Raw genomic sequence first — 6,886 nt, 5'->3', positions numbered from 1 at the left:
CCGGGTTCGATTCCGGTCAAGGGCATGTACGTTGGTTGCGGGCACACTCCCAGTGGGAGATGTGCAGGAGGCAGCTGGTCGATGTTTCTCTCTCATCGATGTTTCTAACTCTCTATCCCTCTCTCTTCCTCTCTGTAAAAAATCAATAAAATATATTTAAAAAAAAAAATTTTCCCCCATCAGGTAATGCTTTAAAATCCTTTAAATGAACATTCCCATGCAAGCAAAAAAAAAAAAAAAAAAACGAATATAGATGCAAATCTTACACCTTTCACAAAATTAAATCAAAATGGATCATAGATCTAAATGTAAAATACAAAACCATAAATTCCTAGAAAATAACATGGGAGAAAATCTAGGTGACCTTGAGTTTGATGATGACTTTACAATATTAAAGCATGACCTATGGGGGGGGGAGGGTTGATAAGTTGTACTTCATTGAAAGGAAAATCCTTTCATTGGGGGCAAAATGTTTTGTTGTACAAATAGAACTGAAATGCAGATATCTGGAAGAGATAAAATTGAAGTTTAAAATCATACTAAAGTGCCCTGGCTGGTTTGGCTAAGCAGATAGAGCATCGACCCGAAGACTGAAGGGTCCTGGATTCAATTCCAAACAAGGGCATGTACCTCAGTTGCAGGCTCGATTCCCGGGGGCACCTGTGGGAGGCAACCAATCAATGTGTCTCTCTCTGTCTCTCCCCCTCCCTTCCACTCTCTCTAAAAAAAAATCAATGGAAAAAATATTCTTGGGTGAGGACTGACCAAAAAAATAAAATCATACTCAAGTATAAAAGACTAATAGTAAATCCTTGCCTAGGTCATGTTGTGTCATTGCTGTAGTGCAGGTAAGAAGAAAGATGAGAGCACCCTAATACAAGTATTCATTTATTTTTAAAAAAGAAAGAAAAAAACTTTTGTGAAATGTACAAGGAACAAAGCCTTAACCTAGGGATAAGCACACCATTTCCACTTTAGCATCCTGAACATAAGCCTTCCCTGATGGACATAAGGAAACCTGATGGTTCTGGTCTAGAAATTAGGATAAGTATTCCCTTGTTATCAACAGCCAAGGCAATCTCAGGTCTAGCCCAGAAATTCAATTCGTCTTAAAAACTTCCATTATTTTAAAAATTGAATTGTTAATAAAAAGATATTTTAACAGTAAAATATAGTAACTCAATATTTGACTCAAAAAACTTTTTAAAAATAATAAAACAAGAGAAAAGAAATAGACAAATGCAAAAATAAAAGAGTTATAAAGACAATTAAGAAGCCCAGCCAGTGTGGCTCAGTGGTTGAGTGTCAACCTATGAATCAGGAGGTCACGGTTTGATTCCTGTTCAAGGCACATGCCTGGGTTGCAGGCTTGATCCCCAGTGATGGGCATGCAGGAGGCAGTGGATCGATGATTCTCTCTCATTATTGATGTTTCTCTCTCTCTCTTCCTCTCCCTTCCTCTCTGAAATCAATAAAAAAATATATATTTTTTTAAAAGACAATTATGAAGGTAACAAATCTAAGAACTGCTTTTCTGAAAAATATCACTTAATAATATAAGCAAACATCTAGCAAATGTACTCAAGAAGGGAACAACACAAAATGCAAGATATGAGAAATGGAATAAGAACAACGATATCAAAATTTCCAAAAAAAAATGAAGTATATAATCTTTGCTTGCACCTCTCAAAAACCATTGAAGTCAGGATTCAAGTCACAGCTAGGAAGGACAACCCTTCTCCAAGTTCCTCTCCTCTCTTCCCCAGTCCTCCTCACCACTCCTAAAGCTCCCACTTCCCAAATACCTCAAAGTCTTCCCCAAATGTTCACTTCACGTATCTTTTTCATCTTTTGCCTCTCTCCCTCTTCATTATGTAGATTGGTTTAACTTCTCTGACTTCTTTTTGTTGCCTTTCTACCTCTCCCATTACTTGAACTCTCTACCACAAAGGAATCCTAAGAACTGACCCAGCAAGCCACAATCCTACCCATGCTCCTGATTCCAGGTCCTATTTTCTCCTCCTCCTCTCCTGATACTTTATGTCAGAAATCTGGTTTCCAGGCCACAAAGCACTCACACATGAACTAATCTATAAATCTTATTCCCCCATCCCATCAAAAATGTTTCCTGGAGTCCAAGCCAGCATTTGAAAGAGCAACCCTTAAGAAGCCAGAAGGCTCATTCCCAGAACTCAAGAATGGTTCAATAACGAAACTTATTATAACATCACAGGCCCGGTGCACAGATTTGTGCACCAGTGAAGTCCCTTGGCCTGGCCTGCACCCTCTCTCAATCCGGGACCCCTCGGGGGGATGTCGGACTGCCAGTTTCGGCCCGATCCCTGCAGGCCAGGCTGAGGGACCCCACCGGTGCACAAATCCGTGCACCAGGCCTCTAGTATGCATATAAGATCTTTGGTTAATCTCTCCCCACCCTTCCCCCTCCCTCCTTCCCTCTGAGATTCATCAGTCTGTTCCATGTTTCCATGCCTGTGCGTCAAGCATCTGCCCCACATCATAGCTACCGGTTGAACGGTCGAATGGTCAAACAGTCGGATGGTCAAACAGTAGCTTAGGCTTTAAATATATATAGATGCTGCAGTAACATAACACAAAGAGAAATCATGGGACCTCAGTGGCTACTAAAAAACATTTGCAAATATAAATAGGAAGTTGCTATGAACAACAATTTTGAAGAAAATGTAGTTAATGTCTTTGTGAAAGAGACAGAGATTGAGGTTGGGGGCAAACAGAGAAAATTCACTTTTCTAGATCCAGTAATTGGGAAATCAGATCCACAACATGAATTACTTTTACTTGTGTAATCCTCAGGGCCAATTTAACCTGTAAACACTTGGGATTTGGCTCTGCAAGATGTCTTTCTGTCTCTAGAGGACTGGAGAACTGAGTGGACTTATTGAAATTATTAGCCATTTTTTGTTTTATATCAGCTGTTGATTTAAATAATGTTGATTGCATTTCCTTGTGATCTACTGCTTTTTTTATAAAGTAAAATATGGTTTTCTTCACATTCCTAAATATGTATTCACTGTAGCTAATTAGGGACAGTGAATATAACACAAGAATATAACAAAATTTAAATTAACCATGTTTTCATCATCCAGAGAAAGCCACCCATTAACATTTTAGTATATTTTCTCTCAGCATGAATTTGGGAACATAAGCATTCTTGGTGTTTACTAAGGACATAAGTTTGCCTGGCCAGCAAGGCTCAGTGGTTAAGCTTCGATCTGTGAACCAGGAGGTTGTGGTTCAATCCCCGGTCAGAGCACATGCCCAGGTTGCGGGCTCGATCCCCAGTGTGGGGTGTACAGGAGGCAACCAATCAATGACTCTCTCTCATCATTGATGTTTCTCTCTCTCCCCACCCCCCAACCCTCCCTCCCTCTCTGAAGTCAATAAAAATATATTTTAAAAAATTAAAATTAAAAGAAAGGACATAAGTTTGTCACTGGTGTTGTAACAACCATTACTGTGTCTCAAACTACTCAATGGAACATCAGAGGCTACTAGATTAGCTTTAACAGATTCTTGAAGCACAAGATTAAACATTTGTCTGCCCCCAAAGCACCAGGGGCATTAGATGCTCTTCCATTGGTAATAGAGTGTCTTTCTGGTGTTTAGAAAAAAAGCCTTACCACATGGTTCAAAATAATTGAGGCCTGAAGAATGTACACACACAAACACAAACTCCAGTTGAGAACCTCTGCCTTAGGAAATCCATACATAGACAACTGATTTTTATGAAAATGTATGGGGAGAGGGACCATAGCTTTCACCAATTTCTCAGAAGCCCTGGTTTATAAAGTTCTTTCCAGATCTAATATTTTAGTACTATTTCAGGCTGCAGCACTTATTCTGTCTGCTTAGAAGACAAAAGTCTTAGACAAGCTGGACGACAGAAGTAAGACTAGATTCTTATATCAGACAGAGGGGAGTTGACCCATGAAAAATGAACACACAGCCTTTACCTTCTATGTGTATCGTTCGTCAGTGCTTCCTCTAATATCAAACCATCAGGGAGACTTAACAACAAATATGTCAACATAAAAATGATGCCACTTTTCAAGGATATGGCCAGGAGAAGTGTCTGCTCCCAGTGCTACTCCCAGGTATACTTGTGATGGGAACAAAAGTTACTAACCTTGGGGTCAAATTAAGAAACAAGGGAATGAGCTAGCATATTTTCAATATCTAGCATGCATTTGACATGCCTTAAGACCCTCATCTTATAAATGCCAGTATCAGGCCTCAACCTGGCTCTCACCAATTTTAGTCTATTTAATCTGCAAGCCAAACAACCTCCCCTTATCAATCGTATTCTTAACCTGTACCCTAGTTTTCTCTCAAACTTCTATCTTAATTTGGAAATCAGTTAAACTCTCACCAGTCCCTAAAAAAACCCCCACGCTTGTATATTTTATTTTGAAACACTGATTCTGAAACATAAAAGAGTTATATAAAACTTCTTTCCAAAAAAGTTTTGGATTATAAAAAAGATTAAGAATTTATTGTTCAAAGGCTGCCATCTGGTGGCCAAAGATAGTAAACAAAAAAAATAGATCATGGAAAACACCAATATCCCAAATCACCTGGTTTATTAGCAAAAGTGATAATCTGGAATATTATATGGGAAAATATTATCTGGAGCATTATGTGGGAAAATATGAAAATGTTTATGTTCCACTAATTCTAAGCTGTAAGATACTTTGCCTGTAAACAGTGGTAGCAGGATGTTTATCAAAATGTTTCCAAAAGCCAGATGCAGCCCCACCAGACAACACACTTGAGAGTTAAATCCAGCTGCACCAGAAAGTTATGTGTGTTCTTTTATGCTTCTCAAGTATGACACAGGTTTCATTCACTCAACAAAATTTTATTGGATCCTATTATGTCCTAGGTACACTGAATTTCATTGGCTACATGATGGAGAACAAAAGAAACAGTGTCTATTCTGGAGAACCTCATGGTCTGGTGACAAACAGGGTTCCCAATCTGTAAGGTTGTGTATTTGTGCCCTACATGGGCCTTAGCCTCCAGGGTGACAGTAGTCTAAAAGCTTCTGCCTTCGAGGCAGGGGGCACTCTTTTCTCATTCCCATTAAGGGGATAAATGGGCTAGCAGCTTCTCAGGTGGGGAATTTAGATACCTTGGGTCTCTTCCCTAATGCATGACCAGCTGGAAGAATCACATTTTAATATTTGACCTATTTCTTCCCCTTTCTCTGTCATAAATATTTGCCCCTTTTATGGGTTCTTGAAAACAAAAGTAACAGTCCCTAGTCACTGGGCAATTCTCTAGGAATACTTAGGATAGTGGAAATGCTAACGGTAGTAGGTAAGAATCCAACCTTCAGTTGGCTTTTCAGGCATCCCTCAACAGGGAGGTGCCCCAGGAGCCCTGGCGACTCCAGCCAGAGTTGTAAAAGTACATCCTATAATTTCTGGAGAAGTTTCTCCAAAAGACCCTTGGCCAGTAACCAATTATTCAATTTGAATATATTGGTTTTTCCTCCAACGAAGGGAAAGAGTACAGGTTGGGGGTGGGGTCTGACTTTTCACTACTAACTGCCAGAAGTCCAGGGCTGTTTTCCTTCTTTTTAGTCCTAGATCCCAGGACAACAGCCTGGGGCCAAGGGAGCTACCAGCGTGTTGGGAAGAGGTATGCAGTCCACAGAGTGATAACATCAATTGTTTTTCAAACTAGCATTCCCTGCTCCAGGTATTCCAGTAAGGCCATCAGTCCCAAGGCACTCCACACGATGGTCCTGTTACTCATGATAGCCAGAGTTTGCCATCCTCCTAAGAGACACAGAGATTAGTCCAGAGATGAGTATGTGACCCAAGCAGAGGAGCCAAGGTCCTTTCTGTGCTTTGGAAGTCTCTCTCTCTCTCTCTCTCTCTCTCTCTCTCTCTCTCTCTCTCTCTCTCTCAGGCCTGTAGCTATTTTTACTGCCCTCTCAAGAGATCAATACCGAAAGCAGAACTAAGAGATGGAAATAAAACAGATTTGACTATGTCAAGAATTCAGAATCAGCATAAAGTGGTGCAGATGAAGATTTCTTTCAAAATTTACTTGACTTTCCATGCCGATAATGCTCTTGCAACCACGGTAAATGTTCCTAAACCTGGTAGACTTTCTGTAATAAGTGTGGCAAGCATCAACCCACAGAGTAACAGTATGAGAAGGGCAAGGAGTATCTGTATGTGCAGGGAAAACAGAGTTATGACAGGAAGCAGAGTAGTTATGGTGAGCAGACTAAGCTGATTTTCCACAAAAAGGCTAATTCTACAGAGGAGATTGTGCTGAGGTTTGAATGCATTGAGCCCAACTGCAGATCTAAGAGAACACTGGCTGTTAAGAGATGCGAGCATTGCATCTTATCTGGGAGAAGAGAAGACAAAGGGCCAAGTGATCTAGTTCTAAGCTTTACATTTTATTTCATAATGTGACAATAAAATCTTGAGGATACGTTTGCTTGCTTCAAAAGAAAAAAAACTTACTTTAGGGGCTGGGGTTGTGTCTGAGTAGTTGTTTCTAAGGGCAGAAAAAAAGTTGCCATCTGTATCTCTCAGTAGATTCCAGAATCTTCCACTCTTCAGACCATGCTGAGACCCAGGAGGAGACTGGCTGGGGCTGCTGGGCCAGACAAAAAGGGAGGAGCAGGAAAGCACACCAAGACTAAGAACTCAGATTAGGCATAACTAAACTGGAGAACTCCGGCCCTTAGAAGACTTTAAGCTCTAAAAAATGTGGGAGAATCTAAGCAGCTACTGGCTGATGAAGTCAGAGCCAGAGAGCTGACTAGAGAAAGAAGTTCAACATTGAGGATCTCAAAGCAGAGCCCAAGCAGACAGCATGCTGG

At 40.4% G+C, this 6,886-nt stretch overlaps 1 pseudogene; it reads left to right on the top strand.

The window, feature by feature from the left end:
- The first annotated feature begins 5,946 nt into the window (after window positions 1–5,946).
- Window positions 5,947–6,886, top strand: part of LOC111827911 — a 1,391-nt pseudogene continuing 451 nt past the window's right edge.

Source organism: Myotis lucifugus, unplaced genomic scaffold (genome assembly GCF_000147115.1).
Source record: "Myotis lucifugus unplaced genomic scaffold, Myoluc2.0 scaffold_246, whole genome shotgun sequence".
NCBI classification, from domain to species: domain Eukaryota; kingdom Metazoa; phylum Chordata; class Mammalia; order Chiroptera; family Vespertilionidae; genus Myotis; species Myotis lucifugus.
Note: the sequence above shows the minus strand (reverse complement) of the source record. Positions and strands in the feature narration are given on the sequence as shown.